Here is a 17,563-nt window from a genome sequence, read left to right on the forward strand (position 1 = left end):
TGTGTATTATGCTAAGAGAAATAAGTCAGAGAAAGACAAATACCATATGATCTCACTTATATGTGGAATTTAAAAAAGAACAGAGATGAGCATATGGGAAGGGGAAACAGAAAAAAAGGAGGAAAACAAGCCATAAGAGACTCTTAACAACAGAGAACAAACTGAGGGTTGAGGGAAATTGGTGGGGGATGGGTTAGATGAGAATTAAAAAAGGCACTTGTGATGAGCACTGGGTGTTGTATAAAAGTGATGAATCACTGAATTCTACCCCAGAAATTAATATTGCACTGTATGTTAACTAACAAAATTTAAATTAAAAAATAAAAAGGCTCTTTATATGTAAATATCAAATTATATATAGAAATGCACATACAAAAATGTAATTAAGTATCATTGGCTATAAAGAAAAAAATTACTCAATTTTAAATGACCCCATGAATAAGAAGACATGAACAGTATATTCAAACAGTTCAATAATCATGAAAGAAATTGAAATGGTAACCAAAGATATTCTCAAGAACTCCCAAACCCTCAGGACTGGTAGTAAGCTTTAAAGAATTATAATCTATTAATATTATAAGGCTAATATAACCTTGCTTCTAAAACCAGATAAAGACAGAAAAAAAGTTCATAGAATAAAAATGGAAAATCCTAAATTAAAGAATAGCTAACCCAGGGGCACCAGGGTGCCTCAGTTGGTGGATCACGTGACTCTTGATCTCAGGGTCTTGAGTTTGATTGAGCCCCACATTGGGCATAGAGCTTATTTTTTTAAAAATGTAGTAAAAAGTAACAGAATCATTATGTGAATTCAGCTCAGGAATTCAAGGATGATTCACTATCAAAATCTATCTATGTAGGAATAGAACAAAAGAGAAAGATTATATATAGGATTATCTCACAGACAAAGAACATTTGATAAAGTTCAATATTTATGATTAAAGACTCCTAGAAAAAGAGGAATAGAAGGAAATTATCTTAATTTGATAAAGACCACACACCCAGAACCTATACCCAAACCCAACACACTTAACAGAGGAATTTCAGGTGCAACTTTCTTAGACTGAGACCCATTCCAGGAAAACAGCTCTGACTGCTGATGCTTCCTCTGCAGACTAAAGGCCTGACCAGAACAGACACCATTAATGTGTCACAAAGAAAATACAAGATATAAGAATTTACATAAGACAAAACTGTAGCTGATAATCATCATTTATATTAAAAACCTAATGGGAGAGAAGTCCAAGATGGCAGTGTAGGAAGACTCTGAACTCCCTTCCTCCCACAAACACACCAAATGTATACCTGTATATGGAGCAATTCCTCTTGAAGAACAGGGCTGACTGAACAGCTTCTATACAACAAAAGATGAGGGACCATGGAGAGAGGGGTAGAAGAGACAGAAACACAGTAATGATAGGAATCTGACCTGTGATGCTGTGAAATGCAGTGGGAGTGAAAGTACCGAGGGACCAGTAGAAGAGATGCCCACCCTAGGTCACAGAAAAAAGCTGCAGATTAAAGGGCAACTACATTAGAAGTGATGGAAACCTTTTTACTACCCCAGAGTGTCCACCAAACAGCAGAGGAATAGCTAGAACTCTCTCTAGATCAGAGGTGCTGGTGAACACCATTGTTTATGTTCCTTCTCCACCTTGATATTCAGACGGGAGCAGAGTCTGGGTGCTTCAGGTAGCCTGTTGCCTTGGTGAGTCTTGGGCACCCAGTCTACACCAACTCCAGCTGCATACCCAAGGTGGTACCCCTGCCAGTACCATCCCAGCTTTAGTCTCCCAGTAAGGCTATCCCAGTGTGGTAGGTAATGGAACAACCCTAGCCCGCACTGATTATAGTTCCAACCCTCTTGCCAAAATGGCCCTGATGTGGAGCACCTCGGGGACTCCCTGGTCTGTGCCTGGTCCAGAAGCAGCTTTTCTGAAATGACAACCCCTATGTGGCGCAACCAGGTTTGTGGCTATTCATCTGTCCATCAGGGTGTCCCTGATGTAGAGTGCCCTCATGCCCCTAGCCTGTACCTGCTACAGCTCCAGCCAGCCAGCCTAAGTTGCCAGGCATACACAGTCCATGCAGGGGATATTCCTACACTTGGCCATACCTCCCAGACTGGGAGATGTAACTGTTACATCTAATTCATAGAATCAAACACAGAAAGTAAAACAGAATGAGACAAAGAAATATGCTCAAAATGAAAGAACAAGGGCCCCCTGGGTGGCCCAGTCAGTTAAGTGTCCAACTCTTGATTTTGGCTCAGGTCGTGATTTCAGGATCATAAGACTGAGCCCTGCATCAGCCTCCATGCTCAGTGGGGAGTCTGCTTCTCTCCTTCTGCCTCTACCCCTCCTCCTCCTATTCTCTCTCTCTCTAAAATAAATAAGTCTTTAAAAAAGTAAATGAGAGAACAAGACTAAAGAACCAAATGAAACAGAGATACGCAATCTAGCTGATAGAGTTGAAAGTAATAATCATAAAGAGCCTCACTGGACTTGAGAGAGGACTGGAGGAACTCAGAACTTCAACAAAGAGGCAGAAAATATAAAAAAGAACCAATCAGAGCTGAAGAATACAATAACTTAAATGAAATATATATTAGAAGGAATCAGCAGCAGATTAGAGGACATATAATAATGGAGCAGCTACCTAGAATACAGAATACTGTAAAGTATCTAAGCTGAACATCACAAAGAAAAAAAGAATTAAGAAAAAGCCCACCAAGGATAGGTTAAAATACCACTGAAACAATAAGCATACTAACATTAATATTATAGTAATCTCAGAAGGAGAAGAGAGAGGGAAAGGAGCAAAAAAAACACCTTGAAAAAATAATAGTTGAAAACTTTCCTAACCTGGAAAAGGAAATGGACATCCAAGTCCAAGAAGCACAGAGAACTCCAAAAAAGATGAACCCAAGGAGGATCACGCCAAGTCACATAACAAGGAAAACGTCAAAAATTAAAGATTAAGAGAAGCTCTTAAAAGCATTAAGAGAAAAACAACTAGTTTTGAACAAGTGGAACCCCATAAGACTATCAGCTGACTTTTCAGCAGAAACCTTACAGATAAGAGAGTGGCATTTTATATATATATATATAATAACATATTTTATATATATATATATTCATATTTATATATATATATTCATATTCCAAGTGCTGAAAGAAAAAAAACATACAGCCAAGAATACTCTACCTAGCAAGATTATCATTCAGAATTGATGGAGAGATATTATCTAAAACAAAAGTTAAGTAGTTCATCATGACTAAACTGGCCTATGAGTAGAAGAAAATTATGAAAGGAAAACAATTTCACTAGCAAACAATAAAGTTGGTAGATCAATCACTTATAAAGCTAGTATGAAAGCTGAAAAGACAAAAGTAGTAAACTACATAAAAATTAGTTAAGGACTCATAAAATAAAAAGATGTAAAATATGACATACATAAAACATTAAGGAGTGAAAATGTGCCTTTCAAATGTGTTCAAACTTAAGCAACCACCAATTTAAGTACAAAATGTTATATACCTAGGATGTTATATATGAACCTCATGGTAACCAAAACCCCAAAAAAAATATATAAAAAAGATATACACACAAAAAAATCCAACTTTCATAAAACTAAAGAAAGACATCAGTCATGAGGGAAGATAGCAAGAGAGGAAAGGAATGAGGGAAGACAGCAAGAGAGGAAAGGAACAGGAAAGAACCACAAGAACAAACAAAACAATTGACAAAATGGCAATATCATTTTGTATATACCTATATACATGTCAGTAATTACTTCAAATGAAAATGGAGTCAATACTCCAATCAAAAAACACAGGATAGGTGGGGCGCCTGGGTGGCTCAGTGGGTTAAGCCGCTGCCTTCAGCTCGGGTCATGATCTCAGGGTCCTGGGATCGAGTCCCGCATCGGGCTCTCTGCTCGGCGGGGAGCCTGCTTCCCTCTCTCTCTCTCTGCCTGCCTCTCCATCTACTTGTGATTTCTCTCTGTCAAATAAATACAAAAAAAAAATCTTATTAAAAAAAACACAGGATAGAGACGCCTGGGTGGCTCAGTTCGTTAAGTGGCTGCCTTCGGCTCAGGTCATGATCCCAGCGTCCTGGGATAGAGTCCCACATGGGGCTCCCTGTTCTGTAGGGAGCCTGTTTCTCCCTCTGCCACTCTGTCTGCCTGTGTTCGCTTGCTCTCTCTCTCTGACAAATAAGTAAATAAAATCTTAAAGAGTCTGTTTCTAAAAAAAAAAAAAAAACAAAAAAACACAGGATAATTGAGTGGATAAAAAACAAGACCCATCTATATGCTGCCTACAAGAGATTCACTTCAGATCCTAAGACATATTCAGACTACCAAAAATGAGAGGATGAAAAAGATATTCCATGTAAATGTAAGACAAAGGGCAAAAGACAAAAAGAAAAAAAAAAAAAAGAAAAGGAAAAAAGCTGGGGCAGCAATACGTACACAAAGGAAAACACTTTTTAAACAGATTCTGTAATAAGAGACAAAGGGCATGATGTAATGATAAAGGGATCAATTGCTAACAAAAGGACTTAACAATTACACATACTTATGCACCTAATATAAAGCAAATATTAACATACATAAAGGGAGAAACTGACAATAATACAATAACAGTAGGAGACTTTAACACCATATTTACATCAATGGACAGATCATTCAGACAAAAAATCAATATGGAAACAGCAGCTTTGAACCACACAACAGATCAGATGAACTTAATAGATGCATGCAGAACATTTCATCCCAAATCAGCAAAATATACTTTCTTCTTGAGGGTACATGGAACATTCTCTAGGACAGATCACATGTCAGGCCACAAAAAAAGTCTCAATAAATTTAAGATGGAAATCATATCAAGTATCTTTTCTGAGCACAATGGTATGAAACCAGAAATTAATTATAAGAAAAATGGAAAAACACCCCGCACACATATGCAGGCTAAACAACATGTAGTTATACAAGCAATGGATCAATGAAGAGATCAAGGAGAAAATTAAAAAATACATGCAGACAAAGAAAATGGAAACATAAAAGTTCAAAATCTGTGGGATGTCATAAAAGTAGTTCTCTGAGGGAAGTTTATAATGGTACAGGCTTTGCTAAAGAAAAAAGGGAAATCTCAAATAAGCAATTGAACCTTATATTTAAAGAACTAAAAACAAAACAAAACAAAAACCCAAGAACAAATATAACCCAGTTAGTAGCACTAATAAAAATCACAACAGAAATAAGTGAAATAGAGACTAAAAAAACAACAGAAAAGATTAATGAAATTAGAAGCTGGTTTTTGAAAAGATAAACCGATAAACCTTCAGCCAGAATCCTCAAAAAAAAAAAAAAAAAGTGAAGAAACAATTTAAATTAATAAAATCAGAAATGAAAGAGAAGTTACAATCAAAACACATAACTACAAAGGATTATAAGAGACTACTAAGAAAAATTATATGCCAGGCGCCTTGGTGGCTCAGATGGTTAAGTGTCTGCCTTCGGCTCAGGTCATGATCCTGGGGTCCTGGGATCAAGTCCTGCATTAGGTTCCCCGCTCAGTGGAGAGCCTGCTTCTCCCTCTGCCTCTCTCTTTCTCTCATGAATAAATAAATAAAATTCTTTTTTTTTCTTTTTTAAGATTTTATTTATTTATCAGAGAGAGAGGGGGAGAGAGCAAGCACAGGCAAACAGAATGGCAGGCAGAGGCAGAGGGAGAAGCAGGCTCCCTGATGAGCAAGGATCCCGATGTGGGACTCGATCCCAGAATGCTGGGATCATGACCTGAGCCAAAGGCAGCTGCTTAACCAACTGAGCCACCCAGGCGTCCCAATAAATAAAATTCTTTAAAAAAAAGCCAACTATATGCCAACCAACTGGACAACCTAGAAGAAATGAATAAATTCCTAGAAACATACAATTTTCCAACACTGAATAAGGAAGAAATAGAAAATCTGGATGGACTAATTACTAGTAACAAAATTAAATCAGTAATACAAAAACTCTCAATAAATAGAGGTCTAGTACCAGATAACTTCTAGATAACTAGGTAACTAATTACCAGGTAATTTTACCAAACATTTAAAGAATAGTGAATAATTATTCTTCTCAAACTATTTCAAAATAGAAAAAAAAAAATGAAACCAAATACATTCCATGAGGACAGTATTACCTTGATACCAAAACCAGATAAAGACACCACAAAGCAAAATTACAGGCCAACATCCCTGATGAACACAAATGCAAAAATCCTCATCAAAATACTAGCAAGGTAAATTCAGCATATATTAAGAGGATCACCCACCACCATCAAGTAGATTTTTTCCCAGAAATTCAGGCATGGATACATATTTGCAAATCAATCCACATGATACACATTAACAAAATGAAGGATAAAACTCATATGATCATCTCAGTGGAAGCAGAAAAAGCATGTGACAAAATTCAACATCCATTCATAATAAAAAATTCTCAATAAAGTAGTTTAGAGGGAACATACCTCAACATAATAAAGGCTGGATATAAAAAAATCCCACAAGTAACATCAGCTGAAGTAACATCTCCAAAGAAGACATCCAGATGGCCAACAGACACATGAAAAAGTGTTCCTTATCACTCAGCATTAGGGAAATACAAATTAAAACCACAATGAGATATCACCTCACACTAGTCAGAATGGCTAAAATTAACAAGTCAGGAAATGACAGATGCTGGCGAGGATGAGGAGAAAGGGGAACCCTCCTACACTGTTGGTGGGAATGCACGCTGGGGCAACCACTCTGGAAAACAGCATGGAGGTTCCTCAAAATGTTGAAAATAGAACTACCCTATGACCCAGCAATTACACTACTGGGTATTTACCCTAAAGATACAAATGTAGTGATCCGAAGGGGCACGTGCACCCGAATGTTTATAGCAGCAATGTCCACAATAGCCAAACTATGGAGAGAACCTAGATGTCCATCAACAGATGAATGGATCAAGAAGATGTGGTATATATACACCACGGAATACTATGCAGCCATCAAAAGAAATGAAATCTTGCCATTTCCTCTTGCCATTTCCTTTCCCCTTGCCATTTCCTGAAAGCGTTTCCTCTAAAATAAGGAACAAGACTTGCCCCTTTTATTCAACATAATACTGGAAGTCCTAGCCATAGCAACCAGAAGAGAGAGAGCTAAAAGTCATCCAAATTGGTGAGGAAGAAATAAAATTGTCACTATTTGCAGATATGATACCATATATTGAAAACCCTGAAGGCTCCACCAAAAGAAAACTATTAGAACTAATAAATGAAGAGGCAAGATGTTGACAGAGTAGGGGACCTTGTCTCATCTAATCCCTCAAATTTAGCTGGGTATCTATCAAACCATTCTGAACACATATAAATTCAACCTGAGATATATATTTATCTGAATCTGTACAAGCAGAGAAACCACTTTTTGCATGGTAGGAGGTATAGAACCTTGAATTTTTGGGAGGAAATGGAAGATAAACAGCGGGGAGGGAGCCTCCATAAACTGGTCACCAGAAAATTATAAAACACGAGAGCACAAAATCAGGACCCTTAGAAATCTGCTCCAGAGATATCCCTTTCTGAAAAGGGCACAGGGTATGAAGAACAGGGCAGAATTCTAAGTGGATCACTGTGGTCTCGGGATCCCAGGAGACTCAGAAAGAATGGGGTGCCTGAACTGATAGAGAGTCCAAGCAGTGGAGCAGGGAGACTGGTTACGGTCAGTGAGCCCAGAAGGGACTCTTAGTCTGGTCACCATAAACTGTGAGCCGGGTTGGTAGGGAGACCACTCTCTGCCTGAGCACCCTGAAAAGGACTAGAAGGTTCAGGCTGTTTAATATCCTAAGGGAGATATGAAATGGCTTGCACCCACAACAGGGCAACAGGTTGGTGTGGCCCCAAAAGGACACTGGGGCAGCACCCAACCATGACCTGGGAGCTGCGGAAGAGAGCTGCATGTACAAGCCCACAGCTGCTTGCAATTGCAAAGGTACAAAGCACACAGACATTCATGGTTCCCTGGAATTCTCCCGGGGAGAGATGCAGCGGTGTGAAGAGCGCGAGTCTATGGAGACAGTTACACACAGATGTGGAAACTGTTTGACCTGGAGGTTTTATCGGAAGAAAGGAGACTGAAACCCTGCAGCTCTGGGCCAGACACTCCTGCATGACCATATTTTCTCTGACTCTCTAAAGAGGAGTGGAAAGCTGCCAGGGAACAGAAGCCACACAGACAGCCCATCCCCTTGACAAGGGGTGGGGCAACTCCATCCAGGCAAAGACACAGAGCAGCTGAGCAGCAGGCCCCTCCCCCAAAAGATAGACTGGAAGAACAGATGAATGACAAGCTTATTTCCCACAGGACCGTAAAACTCCAGTGCCATGAGAAAATAATATATTGAGCTTCAAGTATTCCCTCATGACTCATTTGTACTTGAGGCTAGATTTTACATTTTTTTTTAGTTTTTCTTTTTAGTCCCCCCCCCACCCCGCTTTTTTACCCTCTTCTGGTTTCATATAGATTATTTCCCAACTTATGTTTTTAAGTACTTTTTAACTCCCCCCACCACATCTGTGTTTTATAGATTTATTCCACATACAAGTCCACTCTATTCAATTTTATCTTGATATATATATACATTCTAATTTTTTTGCAATTTTGGGATACAGTGTCTTCTAGCACAGAGACCAAAAATTAATCAAGAACAGGCAGATCACTCTGCTTTGTCCCCCCAAGAGATTATAGTTTCCAGTTTCCTCCCTCTTTTTTTTTTTTTTTTTTGGTTTTGTTTTGTTTTGGATCATCTTGGTTATGCGGCTCTGTGATAGTTTCTGACCACTTTGAATTTTTTTCTAGGGTGCATTTTGTTTGGGTCATGGTTGATATTTTGGACGCTGTTCATTCACTCAACCATCCCCTCAACAGAATGACAGGGAGGAGGAACTCTCAACAAAGAAAAGAACCAGAGACAATGTCCTCTGCCACAGAGCTAATGGATATGGATATAAGCAAGATGTCACAGACAAAATTCAGGATAGTAATTATAAAGCTAATAGCTAGGCTTGAAAAAAGCACACGACAATACAGACTCTCTAAGGGCAGAAATGAGATTTAATCAAGGCAAACTTAAAAATGCTATGAATGAGATGTAGTCTAAGCCAGATACTCTAATGGATACGGTAAGTAGGGCAGAAGAGAGAATAAGGGATCTAGAAGACAGACTGATGGAAAGGAAGGAAATTGAAGAAAAGAGAGAAAAACAACTCATAGCACCTGAAGAGAAACTTAAGAGAATTTAATGATACATTGAGAAGAACCAATATCAAGGTCATCGGGATCCAAGAGCGGGTGGAGAGGGCTAGGTCTATTTGAGCTGATTACATCTGAGAACGTCCCTACTCTGGGGAAGGAAACAAGGGTCCACATCCAAGAGGCAGAAAGGACCCCTGCCAAAATCAATAAAAATAGATCAACACCCTGATATATGTTAGTGAAGCTTGCAAATCTTAGAGCCAGGGAAACTATCCTGAGAGCAGCTGGGGGAAGAGATTTCTCACATATGGAGGGAGGACATCAGAATAACATCAGGCCTATCCACAAAAACCTGGCAACATATATACAGAGTATTAAATGAGAAGAAATAGCAGCCAAGGATACTTTATTCAACAAGGGTATCATTTAGAATGGAAGGAGAGATAAAGTTTCCCCAACAGAAAGAAACTGGAAGAATATAGGACCATCAAGACAGCCCCACAAGAAATATTAAGGGCAATACTATAAGCAAAGAGAGACAACAAAAGTAATATAGACCAGAAAGTGTCAGAGACAATCTACAAAACAGGTACTTTACAGGCAATACAATAGCACTAAATAAATATCCAAAAGTTAGTCTAAATTGAAAATGGACTGAATGCTCCAATAATAATAATAAACACCCCCCCAGATATCAGACTGGATAAAAGGCAGGACCCATCAATATGTGTCTATAAGAAACACATTTTGAACCCAAAGACACCTCTAGATTGAAAGTGAGAGGATGCAGAACCATTTACCATGCTAATGGACCTCAAAAGAAAGCTGGGATAAGAATCCTCCTATCAGACAAATAAGATTTCAAACTAAAGACTGTAGTAAGAGAGTAGAGGGCCACTGTGTCCTACTTAAAGGGTCTATCCAACAAGATGATCTAATTATTGTAAATATCTATGCCCCCAACATGGGAGCAGCCTATTATATAAACCAATTAATAACCAAAGAAAAGAAACATGTTGATAATAATACATTAATACTAAGGGACTTCAACATCCCACTCACAGCAATGGACAGATCTTTCAAGCAGATCAATAAAGAAACAAGAACTTTGAAAGAGACATTGGACAAGATGGGACTTCACACACACATACAGAACATTCCATCCTAAAACAACAGAATATACATTCTTCTAAAGTGCACAGGGAAATTTCTCCAGAACAGACCACATACTGGGTCACAAATCAGGTCTCAACTGATACCAAAAGGCAAAAAACTAAGATTATTCCCTGCATATTTTCAAACCACGGTGCTTTGAAACTGGAACTCAATCACAAGAAGAAATTTAGAAGGAACGCAAACACCTGGAGCCTAAAGACCATCCTACTAAAGAACAAAAAGGTCAACCAGAACTTAAAGAAGAACTTAAACAATTCATTGAAACTAATGAGAATGAAAACTTATTGGTTCAAAACCTGTGGGATACGCAAAAGTGATCCTAAGAGGAAAGTACATAGCTGTCCAAACCTCTTTCAAAAAGTTAGAAAAATCCCAAGTGCACAGCTAACCTTATACCTAAAGGACCTAGAGAAAGAACAGCAAATAAAGCCTAAACCAAGTAGGAGAAGAAAAATAATAATGATTAAAGCAGAAATCAATATAACAGAAGCCAGAAAAACAGAAAAGATCAACAAAACTAGAAACTGGTTCTTTGAAAGTGTTAATAAGATTGATAAACCTCTGGCTAGACTTAGCCAAAAGAAAAGAGAAAGGACCCAAATTAATAAAATCATGAATGAGAGAGGAGAGATCATGACCAACACCAAGGATACAGAAACAATATTAGGAACGTATTATGAGTAACTATATGCCAACAAATTAAGCAATCTGGAAGAAATGGATGCATTCCTGGAAACTTATAAACTACCAAGACTGAAACAGAAGAAAAATCTGAACAGACCAATAACCAGCAAGGAAACTGAAGCAGAAATACAAAACGTCCAAAAAAAAAGAAAAGTGTCCAGGGCCAGATGGCTTCCCAGGGGAATTCTACCAAACATTTATAGAAGAAATTAATACCTATTCATTTGAAGCTGTCTCAAAAAACAGAAATGGAAGGAAAACTCCTATACTTGTTCTATGAGGCTGGCATTACCGTGATTCCATAACCAGGCAAAGACCCTATCAAAAAAGAGAATTACAGACCAATGTCCCTAATGAACATGGATGCCAACATACTCACCAAGATACCAGCTTAATTTGTTGGCATACACTTGCTGATAAAAATTTTCTAACAATTTTTTCTGTATCCTTGGTGTTGGTTGTGATCTCTCCCCTCTCACCCATCATTTCATTCATTTGGGTCCTTTCTCTTTTCTTTTGGATAAGTCTGGCCAGAGGCTTATCAATCTTATTAACATTCTCAACAAATACCAAAAGTACATTAAAAGGATTATTCCCCACAGCCAAGTGGAATTTATTCCTTGGCTGTAAGGGTGGTTCAACATTCAGGTATTAATCAATGTGATACATTAATAAAAGAAAGGACAAGAACCATATGATTCAATTGATCAGAGAAAACATTGCATCAGAGAAAGCATTTGACAAAATACAGCATGCTTTCTTGAATAAAACTCTCCACAGTGTAGGGATAGAAGGAACATACCTCAATATTTTAAATGCCATCTATGAAAAGCCTACAGAGAGTATCATTCTCAATGGGGAAAAACTGAGACCTTTTCCTCTAAGGTCAGGAACATGACAGGGATGTCTCACATGAGACATCACATGAACAGACACCTCTCCAAAGAAGACATACAAAAGGCCAACAGACACATGAAAAAATGTTCCACATCACTTGGCATATACAAATCAAAGCCACAATGAGATACCACTTTACACCACTCAAAATGGCAAAAATTAACAAGGCAGGAAACAGCAAATGTTGTGAGGATATGGAAAAAGGGGAACACTCTTACACTGTTGGTGGGAATGCAAGCTGGTACAGCTACTCTGGAAAACACTATGCGTCTTTCTCAAAAAGTAAAAAAATAGAGCTACCCTTGGGACACCTGGGTGGCTCAGTGGGTTAAGCACCTCTGCCTTTAGCTCAGATCATATCAGGGTCCTGGGATTGAGCCCCACAACGGACTCTCTGCTCAGCAGGGAGCCTGATTCCTCCTCTCTCTCTCTCTGCCTGCCTCTATGCCTACTTGTGATCTCTCTGTCAAATAAATAAATAAAATCTTAAAAAAAAAAATAGAGCTACCCTCGACCCAGCAATTCCACTATTAGGTATTTACCCCAAAGATACAGATGTAGTGAAAAGGAGGAGCACGTGTACCCCAATGTTCATAGCAATGTCCACAACAGCCCAACTGTAGAAGGAGTCAAGATGTTCTTCAACGGATGAATAGATAAGAAGATATGGCTCATATATACAATGTAATATTACTCAGCCATCAAAAGGATGAACAGCTACCACTTACACTGACATGGCTGGAACTAGAGAGTATAATGCTAAATGAAATTAGTCAGAGAATGACAATTATCATTTAGTTTCACTCACATGGGGAACATAAAGACTAATGCAGAGAACAACAGGGGCTGGGGGGAACTAAATGGGAAGAAATAAGAATAAAATACCATTTGAGACTCTAGACACTAGGAAACAAACTCAGGGTTGCAGAAAGGAAGGCCAGTGGGGGGATGTGGTAACTTGGTGATGGGCAGTAAGGAGGCCACGTGATGTGATCAGCATTGGGTGTTACACTGAACTGATGAGACATCGAACAATGACATGCTATACCTGGGCTATTTGAATTTAAACAAACAAACAAAAAAAAGATTAACGAAAAAGAACTAATAAATGAATTCAGTAACATTTCAGGAGACAGAATTGATGTAAAGAAAACTATTGTGTTTTATAGAGAAAAAATTTAAGAAAACAATCCCATTTAAAATTGCACCAAAAATAATAAAATACTTAGGAATAAAACTAAGCAATGAGGTAAAAGACCTGTATTCTAAAAACTATAAAATACTGATAAAAGGATCTGAAGATGACACAAAGAAATAGAAACATACCCTGCTCATGTATTGGAAGAATACTATGTTGTTTCTTTAAAATTTCATTTATTTATTTGTTAGAAAGAGAACACAAGCAGGGGGGATGGCAGGCAGGCAGCAGGAGAAGCAGGCTCACTGAGAAGTAAGGATCCCGATGAAGGACTCGATCCCATGACCCTGCTATCATGACCTGAGCCAAAGGCAGATGCTTAGCTGACTGAGCCAGGCATTCCTGGAAGAATATTGCTAAAATGCCCATATCATCCAAAGAAGTCTACTGAGTCAATGCAATCCCTATCAAAATACCAAGAGTGCAATGGCAGGGTCATAGGGAAGTTCTATTTTTAATTTCTTGAGGAATCTCCACACTGTGCTCCAAAGAGGCTGCACCAACTTGCATTCCCACCAACAGTGGAAGAGGGTTCCCCTTTCTCCACATCTCCTCCAACACATGTTGTTTCCTGTCTTGCTAATTTTGGCCATTCTAACTGGTGTAAGGTGATATCTCAATGTGGTTTTAATTTGAATCTCCCTGAGGGCTAGTGATGATGAACATTTTTTCATGTCTCTGATAGCCATCTGTATGCCTTGATTGCAGAAGTGTCTGTCCACATCTTCTGCCCATTTTTTGATATGATTGTCTGTTTTGTGTGTGTTGAGTTTGAGGAGTTCATTATAGATCCTGGATATCAACGTTTTGTTTGTACTGTCATTTGCAAATATCTTCTCCCATTCCGTGGGTTGCCTCTTTGTTTCCTTGGCTGTGCAGAAGCTTTTGATTTTGATGAAGTCCCAAAAGTTCATCTTCACTTTTGTTTCCTTTGCCTTTGGAGACATATCTTGAAAGAAGTTGCTGTGGCTAATATCAAAGAGATTACTGCCTATGTTCTCCTCTAGGATTCTGATGGATTCCTGTCTCACATTGAGGTCTTTTATCCATTTTTAGTTTATCTTTGTGTACGGTGTAAGAGAATGGTCCAGTTTCATTCTTCTACATATAGCTGCCCAGTTTTCCCAGCACCATTTATTGAAGAGACTGTCTTTTTTCCACTGTATATTTTTTCCTGTTTTGTCGAAGATTATTTGACCATAGAGTTGAGGGTCCATATCTGGGCTCTCTGCTCTGTTCCACTGGTCTATGTGTCTGTTTTTATGCCAGTACCATGCTGTCTTGGTGATCACAGCTTTGTAGTAAAGCTTGAAATCAGGTAACGTGATGCCCCCCATTTTATTTTGTTTTTCAACATTTCCTTAGAGATTTGGGGTCTCTTCTGATTCCATACAAATTTTTGGATTATTTGCTCCAAATAATCCAAAGAATACCGGTGGAATTTTGATCGGAATAGCATTAAAAATATAGATTGCTCTAGGCAGTATAGACATCTTAACAATGTTTATTCTTCCAATCCAAGAGCATGGAATGGTCTTCCATCTTTTGTGTCTTTTTGTGTCTTCTTCAATTTCTTTCATGAGTGTTCTGTAGTTCCTCAAGTACAGATCCTTTACCTCTTTGGTTAGGTTTATTCCCAGGTATCTTATGGTTCTTGGTGCTATAGTAAATGGAATTGATTCTCTAATTTCCCTTTCTGTATTTTCATTATTAGTGTATAAGAAAGCCACTGATTTCTGTACATTGACTTTGTATCCTGCCACGTTGCTGAATTGCTGTAGGAGTTCTAGTAGTTTGGGGGTGGAGTCTTTGGGTTTTCCATATAAAGGATCATGTCATCTGCGAAGAGAGAGAGTTTGACTTCTTCATTGCCAATTTGGATACCTTTTATTTCTCTTTGTTGTCTGATTGCTGTTGCTAGGACTTCTGATACTATGTTGAACAAGAGTTGTGAGAGTGGGCATCCTTGTCGTGTTCCTGATCTCAACGGGAAGGACGCAAGCTTTTTCCCATTGAGGATGACATTTGCTGTGGGTCTTTCATAGATAGATTTGATGAAGTTCAGGAATGTTCCCTCTATCCCTATACTTTGAAGCATTTTAACCCACTGAGCCACCCAGGTGCCCCCATGAAGCATTTTAATCAGTAATGGATGCTGGATATTGTCAAATGCTTTTTCTGCATCAATTGAGAGGACCATCACATTGAGGTCTTTTATCCATTTTGAGTTTATCTTTGTGTACGGTGTAAGAGAATGGTCCAGTTTCATTCTTCTACATATAGCTGCCCAGTTTTCCCAGCACCATTTATTGAAGAGACTGTCTTTTTTCCACTGCATATTTTTTCCTGTTTTGTCAAAGATTATTTGACCATAGAGTTGAGGGTCCATATCTGGGCTCTTTACTCTGTTCCACAAACTCATTAAACTCTTTAAAATATCACTTTGCATATTGTTGGCTTTCTGTGAAACTGAATTTTGGTGCAAATAATATTTAAATATTACCAAACAACAGTGACTTTATTTTTCTAACTAAAAATTAATTAAATAAAATATAGTGTGTTCTTAGTTTCAGACGTAGAATTTAGTGATTCAAGAGTTGCATATAATACCCAATGCTTATTACATCAAGTGCCCTCCCTAATGCCCATCACTCAGTTACACCATTCCTTCAATCACCCCCCCCCCAGTAACCCTTTTTGTTTCCTATAGTTGAAGAGCCTCTTATGGTTTGTTTCTCTCTATGATTTCCTCTTATTTTATTTTTCAATCCCTTATGCTCACCTGAAAAACTGGTTAACTTTAAGATACTTCTACAAACAGTAAATTCTATATGAGTCCAAAACTTAATATACAGGCATTAAATACGAATCAGTATTAAGAAGAGTTCAGCCAAAAATAGTAAAAAGCTATTAACATATCAAAATACTCATTTTGAGAACCACACTATTTTCAAATATAACTAAAATCATTTAGTTAAATGATCTAATAGTTCTGGGATCTCAAGTAGCATTCTAATACATAAACATCTATCTCAATGTTTTCCAAAGTGTGATCTATGACAGATTTCAGAATCACCTGGAATGTTAGTTTAACATACAGATACCTCAAGCTGAACCTACTAAACATCAGACCCCCCGTGCCCCAAATACAGTGTTTTATAAGTTTCTCCAGGTGGCTTCTTATGCGTAATAAAATTTTAGAAATAATTACTTTCAACACCACAAATATAAATTCTCCTAAGTTGTCTTGACTCTAGTCAACGTTTCCTGCCTCTCAGATAAAGGTGTTCCATCCTTTAGGTTCTCTAAATCATTACACTTTACTTATAGCACTTACCACACTGAATCACAATTTACCTGTTAACAATATAGTTTTCCACACTAGACTGTGAGTTCTTCATAGGAAGTAATCATGCTTTTTGTTTTTGTACCTTTAGCCCAACAACATCTGATGAACAAAAAGAGCTCAATGAATCTGGTTAAATGAATAGATGAATACATGAAAATTCACAGTTCTAAAAAGAACATGTGACTTTCACTTGTCCTTAGGATGAAAAAACTTACCATTTCCAACCCCAAATGGTATAAAATTAGCATAATATTAATCTTCCCAATAATCAGTTAAAATTTGGGAGGGCGTAGTGAGGAAAACAGAATGTTTAAAAATTCTAGATACACCTTTAAAACTTCAGCTTTCTTAAGTTCTCAAAAAAGAAAAAAAAAGAGAGAGAAAAGTCCCATGGAACCAACAAACTGTAATTAATAAGTTTAGTAAGAATGCTGGATATAGGGGGACAAGATAGCGGGGGAGTAGGATGAGGTGCCTTTTCAGCCGGTACCCCAAAGTGGGCTGATTATCTACCAAAGAACTCCATTCACCCATGAAATCAGCCTGAGATCAGAATTATACACGTCTGATCTCTACAGGGGCAGAGGACGCCAGTGGGCAGGTAAAGCAGTATGGGAACAGTGGACTGATATCGGAAAATAAACAAAAGGGGGAGGGAGCCACCAGAAGCGACCGGTTGGAAAGTAATACCCCAATACGAGCAAGAGTGCCCTGCATTTGGGGAATAGCATTAACATGGAGACTGGTTGAAAGCACTCCAAAAGAGCAAAGGATCGAGGGGGTAAATTGTGGAAATCGGGGCGGCTAGGGACAGGGGCTTAAGTCTCTGGTCCCAGGACAGCCTCCCCGGCGCTGAGGCAGAGAGAGTGTGGCTGAGCAACCAGCTCTTGGTCCCGAAGCTGCCAGCACACCAGGGGAATGCGTGGGTTCTGGCTCCTGTGTGGGGATGGGAGCCACGCCGGTCAGCA

The 17,563-nt window shown here is 38.5% G+C and overlaps 1 protein-coding gene across 4 annotated transcripts in view; it reads right to left on the reverse strand.

Moving 5' to 3' along the window:
• The window catches only part of TUBGCP5 (tubulin gamma complex associated protein 5), a 109,933-nt gene that overhangs the window by 64,909 nt on the left and 27,461 nt on the right, over nt 1–17,563 (reverse strand). The gene's annotated exons all lie outside the window — the stretch shown is intronic.

Source organism: Mustela erminea, chromosome 5, assembly GCF_009829155.1.
Source record: "Mustela erminea isolate mMusErm1 chromosome 5, mMusErm1.Pri, whole genome shotgun sequence".
Classification (NCBI taxonomy): Eukaryota; Metazoa; Chordata; class Mammalia; order Carnivora; family Mustelidae; genus Mustela; species Mustela erminea.